We start from the raw sequence: 12,211 nt of genomic DNA, 5'->3' as shown, positions 1-12,211 counted from the left end.
TTTCGCTTTCTTTTTGAATACCTTCATTTTCTTTCTCAAGGTGTTCCTGTTTCTTTAATCTTTCAATTCTTAATTTTTCTTTTAGTCTTTCACTTTCTTTTCGCATATTTTCAAGCTCTCTTATGACAGTTCCTCTTTCCATTGCCCTTGTTTCTACACGTGCTATTGGCACTATGGGAATACGGCTTAGGGTGTCAGCATTTTGGTGCGACTTCCCAGGCCGGTACCCAATGACGATGTCGAATTCTTGTATTTTTAGTGCCCATCTAGCGAATCTTCCTGCGGGTTCTGTCTTACTCATTAACCATTCTAAAGGTCTATGGTCTGTAAATACGGTGAATCTGCGTCCGTATAGATATGTTCTAAACACGTCAATTGCGTGGATGATTGCGTAGGCCTCTTTCTCTGTGGTTGACCACTTGGCTTCGCGGTCGTTCAGATGTTTAGAGCTATACGCGATGACGACTTCCGCGCCGTCTGATTCACGGGGTTCCTGTACGTTGGACTACGCTGAATCCGCTGATTGAGGTAGAGTCTGCATCTGAGCCAAGACTGCTCCTATACCGTATCCTGAAGCATCTGTGTAGATGATAAATTCGCGCGTGAAATCTGGATACCCTAGGATAGGTCTAGTTATGAGACAGTTCTTGATACAATCAAAGGCGTCCCTTTGTTCCTCTCCCCGTTTCCACTCGGCTGATTTTCTCGTTAGCGCTGTCAGTGGGTGGGCTTTATCAGCAAAAGCCCTGATGAATTTTCTGTAATAGCTAGCCAACCCTAGAAATGAGCTCAATTCTTTCACGTTTTTGGGAGCTGGGTATTTGATGATTGCTTCTAACTTTTTCGTACTCGGTGTTATTCCTTTTTTCGAAACAATATATCCTAAATAGTCTAATTCTTCTTTGAAAAATTCGCATTTCTTTCTTTTTAATTTTAGTCCTGCGTCTTTAAGAAGCTTAAACACTGCTTCTAGATGTGTCACATGTTCAGCAATATTATTACTGAACACTATGATGTCATCCAGATAAACCAATGCAAACCTGAACAAAACTGATTTCAATATGTTATTCATTGCTCGTTGAAAAGTGCTTGGTGCATTTGTTAGTCCAAATGGCATTCTATTGAATTCGTATTGTCCAAGTTCACAGATGAAGGCGGTTTTGTGTTTGTCACTCTCTGTTATCTCGATCTGCCAGTAGCCACTTAGTAAGTCCCATGTTGAGAAGTAAACTGATCCGCTCAATGCATCAATGGTGTCGTCAATTCTTGGTAATGGGTAATTGTCCTTTACGGTAATTTTGTTAAGTGCCCTATAGTCAATACACATACGCATATCTCCATCTTTTTGGGGAACCATTACAATTGCTGCTGCAAATGGGCTGTGACTTTCTCTAGTAATATTGTTACTTATCATTACATCTATTTTTGTTTTGACAATTAGTTTTAATGCTTCTGGTGTTCTGCGCAATCGTTATGTAATTGGGGCATTGTATCCTATGTTAATGGAGTGCTTTACATCAGTTGCTAGACCCAAATCTGATTCTCTTTCTGCAAATAGGGTTTCGTGTTTTTTCAATAGATTTACAATTTTAATTTGTATCTCATCGGGGATGTTACTCGCTTCACTTTCTTGAGTTTGTCCAATTCGTTTTGATTTTTTGTTAATTTCTGAGTGGGAGAAAGATTCTAGGCTGCGATAATCTGCTTCTGTCAGATCGTTGTTGTAGTTACTATCTGACGAACGGTCTGGGAGGAGTGGAATATTAATACCTGTCTTGCCAAAAGTTATGCTGTATACTGGGAGTGTGTTTTTACCAAAGCTATGTTCTTTTCCGGAATGATCGTAATTGATCTGCCTGTTTTCAGTATTAATTTTTACATTGTTGCTCGATAAGTCTAATCCTAATATGCAAGTTTCGTTCAAGTTTTCCATAATAAAGAAATCATGCTTAATGACGTGATTGGTGTTAATGGTGATTGAAAATCCATATTTCCCTTTTGATTTTAGTATTTCTCCTGACACCGTTCTAAATATTGGCGAAGGGGAGTCTTTAACTTGTTTAAGTTCTTCATACTCCTTTAGATTAAAAAATATGTTGTCTGAAACTAAACTGGCTGCTGCTCCTGTGTCTACTAAAGCCTTAATTTCTTTTCCAAAAATTCTAATGGGTATACGTATTAGTTTGGGTATCGCTATTTCTAAATTTTGTGTTGGAGGGTTGTTTGGTAGGGATATTGTGTTTACTGCATTGGACGGTGGTTCGGGTTGTTGATAATGTAAAGCATCTTCCCGTGTGGGAAGATGAACTTTACGGAATTAAGACAATAAAATGATATTGAAGTCAGAGGCGTTTTTACCCACAATGACGTCTGTGTTTATTATAGCTAAGATACAAGAATTAAAAAGATAAGAGAGTAACAGATAAGAAGGAACATTTGAGGAAACAGTTAAAAGAAAGAACAAATAACCAGGGGGTCTTACCGTGAACTCACGAGTGAAAGAATGGAAGAGAAACGACACAAGGCGAACTTGGAATTCGGCTTCTACACAAGCGGTACACGACAAGAGTTCAGACACTTTAGAGTGGACAACAATGTCCGAAAAAACTTGGGACGAGAACGAGATTTTACTCAAAGGTTTAAGTATGGAAACATTAACTAAGACACAATACTACTCAATAAGGCAAGGAAGATAGGCTTAAGGCAACTACTTATCTCGGCTGCAACTACTTGTCTGATCTTCATCAATAGCTGGGTTCATCACGAAACTTTGCATCTTGCAAAAGTGGCGTGATTGGGCGGAGCTTGTGTAACTCACGCGTGCAGCCAATCAGAGGATGCCGTTCGATGTGGCGTGGTGTTGGGGCGTATCGTCTGCGTGAGTCAGCTGCAGGTGTTCATTTGGGTCAGCTGCACTGCGTACATAGTGTTCCAATTGTCGTGCCCAGACTTGTATTCACTACTGAAGCAAAAGCGAGAAAAAGTTAAAGTAGTATATTCGGCTTCGTTACATCACTCCCGGCGGCGTGAGATTACGTCCCGTAATCAGAGTTGATGCATCGGAATGGATTCGGGAGCTGCAGGTCTTGGATCATCGGAAGGGCGGCAGCATACAGCCCAGATGAAGGTAAAAAGACCGCAAGCGTAACATATGCGTAAGAAAAGTAGTACCAAAAGGCATAATATGCCGATGAAGAAATAACTCGTGATGGTGTCCCACCAAGATGTAGAAGTTCCAACGCTAGCCGATGTCACTAAAACACTCGACGCACTGTATTTGTGGCGCAACGTAAATTCAGGTGGAGGATGTTCGTTTATTATTGCGGCGATTATATCGGCCACAATGTTCATATGGTTCAGCATATTGTCAGTGTAAGCCGGGTTACTTCGATGCTCATAATCGAAAAACTCAAAATTCTCATACCGAAAAGAATGCGCAAGAGTCTGTTCCGGTAGCACAATATTAGCTTCGATCGGCTTCCAGGTGTCGTTCCGGTACGCAAAAGGTTTGTCATTGAAATTAACAAAACCATTGGTCCAGTAACAAGGGGAATATTTCACAAGTTCCCATCCGTCGAGATTAATAGTATAATTTTGAAATTTTGGCTGCGGTCCGCAAGATGTCAGTACAGTTTCAAATGTAATATTTAAAGCCTTACACTGAATCAACACAACCGTTTTACCAAAAGCTTGTAATTTCGCACACTGTGGTAAATTTAACTGCGAAGCTGCTAACCATCCGTTATATTGAGCAGTTGTAACAGCCCTTTCGTGTTTGGCTTTGCGAGCTTCACATTGCACTAGTCGAATTTGTCTGGCCAATTCATTTTCATGATCAGTAAGTTGGTCTCGAATATATTGTATATTCGCGGGTACATTTAAATTTTCGTCGCTAGATGGCTCTGGGGCCTCCAAAAGCGCTGTTAAATTTTCCATGATGGCCGCCGTCGAAACGGTGAGTTTTGATTGGCCGATGACCTCAAACGACGAAGTTCTATTGGTGCATTCGTTTTGCAGTGAGGCACAGCGTTTTATAGGAGTTAAATGAAAATCAAGTTGTTTGGCATCGTCTTGTAGTCTGAAAGTTGTGTCGTCTGCTGCTATTCGGACCAGTGAGCCTATTCCATCTTCCACCAATCGGGTACTCATTTTAGTTTTTTGAGTGTAGGTTTTGTCCCAGATCAATGTCAAATGATTATGAGATAAATTTCCAGTGGTAGCAGAAGCCGTTCCGATAGGTGTCGAAAAGTCGCCGTCTTCATCTTCTTGAAAAAGTTGGATTTTTTCGAGAACACAATTTATAATTTCGGAATCAATCGTCTGCAACCAATATCCAAAAATCTCAGGTTCGCGATCAAAAACATATTTATTGTCCGAAAAAGTCATACGATAATCATCACATCGTTTATGGTTAATCATGTCGTTGCACGCGGCGGGCGACGTATCAATTGGAATTTTATCCGGCACTATCACCAATTGACCGAAAAAGTTCATTGTGATGCGGCGTATATTCTTCCATCGGGCGCAAACATAACCGGGAAATTTAGCTGCGGCACGTTCTTCACTATAAATTGCATATTTCACCGTAACGGCCCTGTCATCAGGCGCAATTGGTTGACAAGTAGCATCGGAAAATTGTAGAATTCCCATTTTCGATGTTTCCGAACAGTCGCATACAGTCGTTTCAAATGCCTGCAGGTGTAACCCATAAAGGCATAATAACAGCATAAATGGAAGCAGCGACATTTTCTATAAATGGAAACATAGGGTGAACATCATGATCAAGTCAGCATCGAATAATAAAGATAAAAGCATAACATCACGTCATGTGGGTTTCTTAAAACTAGATAGCGAAAAATAATAAAGAAGATAAAATAATAAGCAAAAGCGGGGAGTATGTAAGACGGCAAGGAGAAAGGTCAACGATCTTCCGTCGGCTTTTCGACAATTGCCGATGGTCGCGAGCGAGCAAAAATACGCATATAGGGCATGGAAAATACGCTTCATTCGGAATTAAAAGGTGAATATTTTTGTGTAGTGATTGGTGTCATTAGAAAGTAGAAAGAATGACCTCAATGATGCAAAAGAAAAATCATGGATAGAATGTATCGTTTAGGCAGGAGAATAAAAAGATGCATGAAATAATTCTAACGACGGAAAAACACATGGTCAATTTTTCATTTTGAGGTACAACAAAGGGCGGGTACAGATAAGGCAAAAGGCAAGTGAAACACGAGTAAGGGAAAAAGGGCGCGCTCGATAGGATTGAAGGGTGCATTTTTCCTAAGCTCAACGCAAGGCGTAATACAGGTGCTAACAGCTCAAAAGGTAGTGCGATCAGCTGTGATGCTGGATGTTCGAGGTTCGAATCCTCAGTAGGACTAGATAACTCATCCATGTATGAGGGTGCTATACTACGCAAGGTTATCATTGATTGTTTTTTGATAAAAGAAACGACGCGAAGACTAGCTTTTATTTTCTAAGTCCAACACATGAGAAATGGTATAGAGAAGGAAATAAAAGGGCGCTAAAAAGGGGAACGAACATCTGGGGAAGAAAGAAAAAGCGGCTTGTGCGAGACAAGGGACATTTGTCGCAGACACAAGAGGTTGGGGTAAAATAGGCGTAAATTTCATGTAAAAAGGTCTGTAAGCTTATGAGATATATGGGCCGTTGTTTTATTTTATTCTATATGCGCGAGGGATCAAGGAGAGGACGAAAAGAGGGGAAGACTTTGTTAAGAGGGAAGAATCTCAAGGAAACCTACGTTAAAAGGAGTATTCTGGCGCAAAAAAGAAAAAGACAAAACAAGACTTAGAACTGAACTTAGAGAATTTACTGTAAAATAAGGTATACGCTAACGCTGGTAGTTACTTTGATATCTTTCTATTCTAAGTGTAGGTATATGTTTTTGTGTATCGGCTTATAGGGTCTTTTTTTCTTATACCCCTTTCCCTTTCCTTTACCTGACTTTAGATTGTGAGGTAGTTCATATATAGATATATATGAACAAGAGCATGAATAGCTAGTTTTCGGCCTAATTTATTCGGTAAAGGGCAAGAACAGATACATACAGGCATGAGTGGATGCGTAAAAATATAAATCAAAGTCCTTTTAATTTTCTTCTTGCTATGGTGGACGGCGGCTTGTTGGGTCCAAGTCGAGGATTGATGCGAATACTTCTGTGGCCCTCTGCCACTCTTGCTGTTCGATTAACTGGACAAGTTCTTCCGTCCGCGTTTTTGTTAGCCGCGCTAATCTCCATCGGTTCTGTAGATGGTGCTCCATATCCATCAGCCGCCTCCGGAACGGACGTTGATTGTTGATAGAATTGTTTGCGCAGGCTGCGCTTATTGCCTGGTCAACTTCTTCTTTTGTTGAAGTGGTGCTTGTGGCTTCTTGAATCACCACGGTGTCTTTGGTACCAGGACTACGGCGAACGCGTTCGATAGTGGGCAAACGCGGTTGGCGAAAGTGGTTTCCGGCCATCTTAGATTGGGAATTGGTCAGCTTTCAGTTTGGTGCTACTGTTCGGCAGCGTTGATGAGTTGCGAGTGTGGTCCCGACGTCCAAGAAGTATTGACTTATATAGTCAAGCCTTCTTCCCGTAGTTTTTAGATTCGTTATTTTCTGTTAAAAGTTCGAGTTCAACACTAAGTCTCCTGAGGTGTCACCCGATTGTTTCAACAGGTGTCAGCTTTCTTTGTCGTTGGCTTGGGGGGGGGGGGGTTTATTTATTGCTGTGGGGGGGAGTCGGATAGCGTTCTTCCAGTGGCGCACCACGGTTCATTTTCCTTCCATTTCTTTTACAGTTAATTTTTTTACTACTGTTTATTAATTGTGGATAGAGAAAGAAGAAAAATTGAGAGAAGAAATGACGAAGTGCAGTGCTTCTGCTAGAGAGTAAGGTTGATTATGGATAAATTGGGTATATCAACTTGAGAGGGATGCGGAGTATGGGTGTTGGCTATGTGGCATAATACTATAGCTTCTGACTGTCACTCGGGAGTCTTAATTTCGAATCACGCCGTGACCTTGACTAAAAATTTACTGGTAGATTCCTCAGGAGTTGGTGAGGTTAACTATTCCCTAATTACTATTCTGTGGGTTGATTGGCAATAGATATTAAAATTTTTATTGATCCTGTTTCGAATTTTCTAATAATTCTGGGTATTGAATTTTGTATTCCATATAGTTATATGGCTAGATGGCATAGCCCTCGACCACAGCTCGGAATTGTCGGGTTCAAATCACGCTCTGATCTTAAATAAAAATTTTCTGGCAGATCCCTCAAGAGTAGGCGAGCTAATCATATTCGCAATTATGCTACTGTGATTGAATTATTATTGACTATTTTATGTTTTATTTCTGGTTGGGTTTGAAATGGCTTTTATATTTACGCTAGGGTAGACATATGTCTAGACGCCATGCGACTCAGTCTCGGAACACCACTCGGAAGTCTCGGGTTCGAAACGCGGCTCGGCTGCCGAAATTCCCTTCGTCGAAATGTTGTCTTTTTTCTGAACAATTAAAATTTATTATATACTCGCGGGGTCTTATGTTCGAGCCTTGCCTCGGCTGTTTTTGAAATACCCTTAAACGATGTGCTGGCTTTTCTTTTCTTTTCCTATCTTATTTTTCCTTTACCTTAAACTTTTCTTTTCTTTTCTTTTGAATTTTATCTTACGTATAATGAAAAGCCGGCGGAGATTTTGTTTGCGTCCTACTGTGTTTATTTTATTGTTTGTTAAGGTAGAGAATATAATGCGAAGAGGAAAACAAAATGGTTTGGGATAGAGCTCTATTCTAAGGGGAATAAACACATGTTCCTACTGGGTGAGAGTAACTAAAAGGGGTTGTCGTCGTTGTCGGTGTCCTTTTTTTCGTTCCTTTTCTTCATGGTGTGTTAACGGGAAGTGTTGGGGCCATCGCGCCTCTGACGTTTCCGGCCAGTGTCCCACTGGTCGGGCGACCAGTTGAAAAGAGGGGGGTGGCGCTTAGCTGGATCCAAGTCTAAAATCAGCTTTAGGGTGGTGACAGCGCCTCCCCAATCTTCGGCGAAGAGATCCGCGTTCAGCTGATGGGTGAGCGCGGCCGTACGTTCTTCCACACGGCGCTCGTAACGTTGACGTTCCATCTCCCACGATTCCATGTCGTCGAGCTCCGGGGACCGAGACGTCTGGCTGACGACGGTGGTAGTTATTTCGGGCACCGGAGTCCAATCGTCGTAGATTGGGATGGCCACCATTGGTGCCATCGCTTTTACGGCTTGCTCTTCGGCTCTTAGCCACTCGGAAGCTGCCTGGGTTTGCTGATTTATTGAGTTGGCGCACGGGTCCATCTTTACGGAAGTTTAAATTTGGAGCGCGGTTTTTGGTGAACTCGACTCAACAAGTGTCAAAGACGTTGTGAAGTCCCTTTTGAAATTTCTTGCTGTTAAATACACGTCGTTCGTTATGTGATCGTTGACTTTGTTTTGGAAAAACGCTTCTAATTTCTATAACGCATTGGTAGTCTTCGATTTCTGTGCGGGCGTCCGGTGGCATTCTTCAGGCGTGGGGTGGCAATTCTTCAGGCTGATTGATGGCTGGCGCCACCTGACGAGCATCAGATTCAGGATTTATTATTGCAGCTGCGTTGTTTCCGTGAATTATTGTGGTGTTAAGTGGGCTATTGCACATGTCATCAAAAGCCGACTTATTATCGTCTGAATTATATATTTCTTGGGTTTCGCTGACTAAAGGAGAATGTCGTTTATTGTTTTAGTTGGCGGCCATTTGTAACTCCGCTGACTCCAATTCCACCGTTTCGGGTTCCGCACTTTCCACATCCGCGTTTTCTGCGGCTCTTGCTTCCATATCCACATTCTCCAATTCCAAAGGTTCCAATTCCATGTTTTCCAACTCGCTTGTTGTTAGCTCCATCTTTTCCATAGTTTCCATTGTTTGGGTGGAAATCGATTTACGAAATCGATTCTCGAACTTCGAAGGCGTCTCGATAGGGGGACAATGTTCGTCTTTCCATAACATTGTTTCGTACAGGGGTTTTAGACGGTTAACGTGAGTTCGTTGACAGATGTATGAATTATCAGCAATATCAACTGTATTATTGGAATAATAATTTTTTACAACTCTATAAGGACCTTTATATTTAGAGGTAAACTTCCTACTATCGCCCTCTTTAACTACCCTAATATCTAATAATACTCTATCACCTACCATATACTGTTTTACATTCGCTCTTTTATTATATTGTTCCCTCTGACGTTTCCTTGCTTTTTCGCTCTCCTCACGGACGCGCTGGAAACTGTAACGCAAGCGATCAGCTAAGTTACCTACGTAATCTGATGCGGAGGTAAACGTTTTTGGGGAAGCGTCAAGGAATTCATTAATGGGTATATTGGGATCTCTATCGTGCAGTAAATAATACGGGGTTTCACATGTCGAAGAGTGGACAGAACTACGGTAAGCAAATAAAACATCATCCAGCATATCTTCCCAGTTCTCATGTTCACCATCTTTTAATTCCTTTCTCAACATTGTCGTCATTGTACGATTAAATCTTTCAGTTTCTCCATTACTAGCTGGATTATAGGCGGTAGTTAATCTTTGCTCAATATTTAATGTTTTACAGAAATAACGAAATAGCTTCGATGTGAAATTGGTTCCACGATCGGAAAGAATAGCTTTAGGCATACCATGTCTAACTATAATTGTCTTATATACACATTCTGCTGTCGTCTGTGCTGTTTGGTCTTTTAACGCAACAGCTTCTACCCACCGGCTAAAATAATCGGTAATGACTAAAATAAAACTATTTCCATTGGGTGAAATTGGCGTAATTGGGCCCAAAAAGTCCATCCCAATGACTTGGAAAGGAGCTTTAGCTATTTCATGAGGGTGCAATATTGCCCTATATGTTGAAGAAGTGTTGGCGGTGCACACCACACAAGCCTGGAAGTATTCTTTAATTTTCTTTCTCATATTTGGCCAATAATAATGATTCTTTATTTTCAAATAGGTTTTATAAAAAGCTAAATGTCCGCCCATCGGTGCGTCATGTAATTCCTTGAGCACTAGATGGCGTAACGATGCAGGCAAGACTAACTGATGGTTAGTTTCATTTCTTTTGCTATCGGTAGGTGGCAGCACGTGCCGGTAAAGTGTACCATCAATAACTTCGAAATAATCAATTTCTTTAACCCAATCTGGCATAGATTGAAGAAAAGATTCTTCGAGTTCTCCGTTATCCAAATAATTACGAATGGCCATGAAAAGGTCGTCTTCCAATTTTTTCTCGCAAATTAAGGTAATTTTGCTTTCAGTTTGGATACTGGCTACTTTTAAGCGTGACAGGCAATCTGCGTTTTGGTGAACACGTCCCGGCCTATATTTTAATTCATAATTCGTTGCGGCCAATAGTATAGCCCATCTACCTAATCTACCATTATTATCTTTTTGTTCTTTAAGCCATTGCAAGGGACGGTGGTCACTAATAATTTCAAAAGGTTTATCCAATAGATAATGCCTAAAATGCTTAATGGCATCTACGACTGCTAAGGCTTCCTTCTCTGTCGTACTATAATTCGATTCTGCTTTTGTTAACTGTCTACTGGAGTAGGCTATGGGATGTTGCTGGCCATTTTGAATTTGGGATAGCACTGCTCCAATGCCGTAATCGCAGGCATCGGTGAAAAGGATAAATTTTTCATTGAAATTGGGGTAAGCAAGAACTGGTGGCGTTACTAGAGAATTGCGCAATTTCTCGAAAGCAACTTGTTCCTCAGGTCCCCAACTAAAAGGCTTCCTGCTAAGATCTTTATGAGTTAAACGAGTTAACGGTTTGGCAATCGATCCAAAATCTTTAATAAATCTTCTGTAGTATCCAGCTAATCCGAGAAATGATCTGATTTCGTCGACTGAAGTCGGTGTTTTATAATTGACTATTTTGTCAATTTTGCTCGGATCAGGCTTAATACCATCGGTCGATATTACGTGACCTAGATAATTTACTGAGCGTTTAATAAACTGGCATTTCTTGAGTTTCAATTTCAGATTGGCATCTCGTAATAATTCAAAAATTTCTCGAATATCACGTAAATGATCTTCGAAAGTGTCGGAAGAGATTATAACATCATCCAAATAAACTAATGCTTTACTTCCCAAAACGTCTTTCAGTACGTAATTCATTAGCCGTTGGAATGTGGCAGGTGCATTGCACAAGCCAAATGCCATACGTTTAAACTCGTAGAGGTTGGTTTCCACTACAAACGCTGTTTTCTCAATAGCTGGACCATCAATTTGAATTTGCCAATAGCCTGAAGCTAAGTCAAGAGTTGTGAAAAATTTCTTCCCATATAATTTGTCTAATGTTTCGTCTATTCTAGGCATAGGGAATGAATCTTTTTTCGTAATGCTATTCAATTTTCTATAATCAACACAAAATCTTACTTCTCCACACTTCTTTTCTACTAAAACCACGGGTGAAGCCCATGGGGAATGCGAATATTGAATTACATCTGCATCAAGCATTTCTTGAATTTTATCATCTAATAATTTCCTTTGGTTATTCGTTACTCTGTATGGGCGTTGTCGAATGGGGCCTCGTCCTTGTGTATCAATCGTATGTTTTATAAGGTTGGTGTTTCCTAATTCTGAATCTTTGGACGCGAACAAGTCGTGAAAGTCGATTAATAATTTTGAAAGCGGTTCTTGAAATTCGGAATCTACTTCTGTGAGTAAAATTGGCTCAATTACTGGTTTAGGATTATCTTCTAATTTCGCTAAAGAAATTTTTCCGATAACACTTCCAACTATTTCAATTATGCCTAATTTAGTGTTTCTAGGAATTTTGATTTGATGTAGTGAATGATTCTCGACCAAAATTTTATAAGTTCCATCTCCCGATACATTGCCGATAAATTCTTCGATATAAATGCCTGCTGGCAGATCTTTTGCTGGGGTAAATATAAACGCTGTATTTTGTTGGACATACGGAAATGAACCTTTCATTTCCGCTGCAATTACTATCGACGTCTGACGAAATAGCGTCGTCTTTTTGACCGTAGTAACTGCCATGTCGGGTACCTCAGACATGGCTGATCCCTGCTCATCCCTCGCTAGGTAAATGCTCCTGGCTTCTCCGTCAAGCCGAAATCCGTGCTTCTGGATTGCATCCCATCCAAGGATACAGTCCTCAGAAACACCATTAG

This window comes from Daphnia carinata, chromosome 7 (genome assembly GCF_022539665.2).
Source record: "Daphnia carinata strain CSIRO-1 chromosome 7, CSIRO_AGI_Dcar_HiC_V3, whole genome shotgun sequence".
Taxonomy (NCBI): domain Eukaryota; kingdom Metazoa; phylum Arthropoda; class Branchiopoda; order Diplostraca; family Daphniidae; genus Daphnia; species Daphnia carinata.
The sequence above is the reverse complement of the archived record's forward strand: the minus strand, read 5'-3'. Positions refer to the sequence as shown.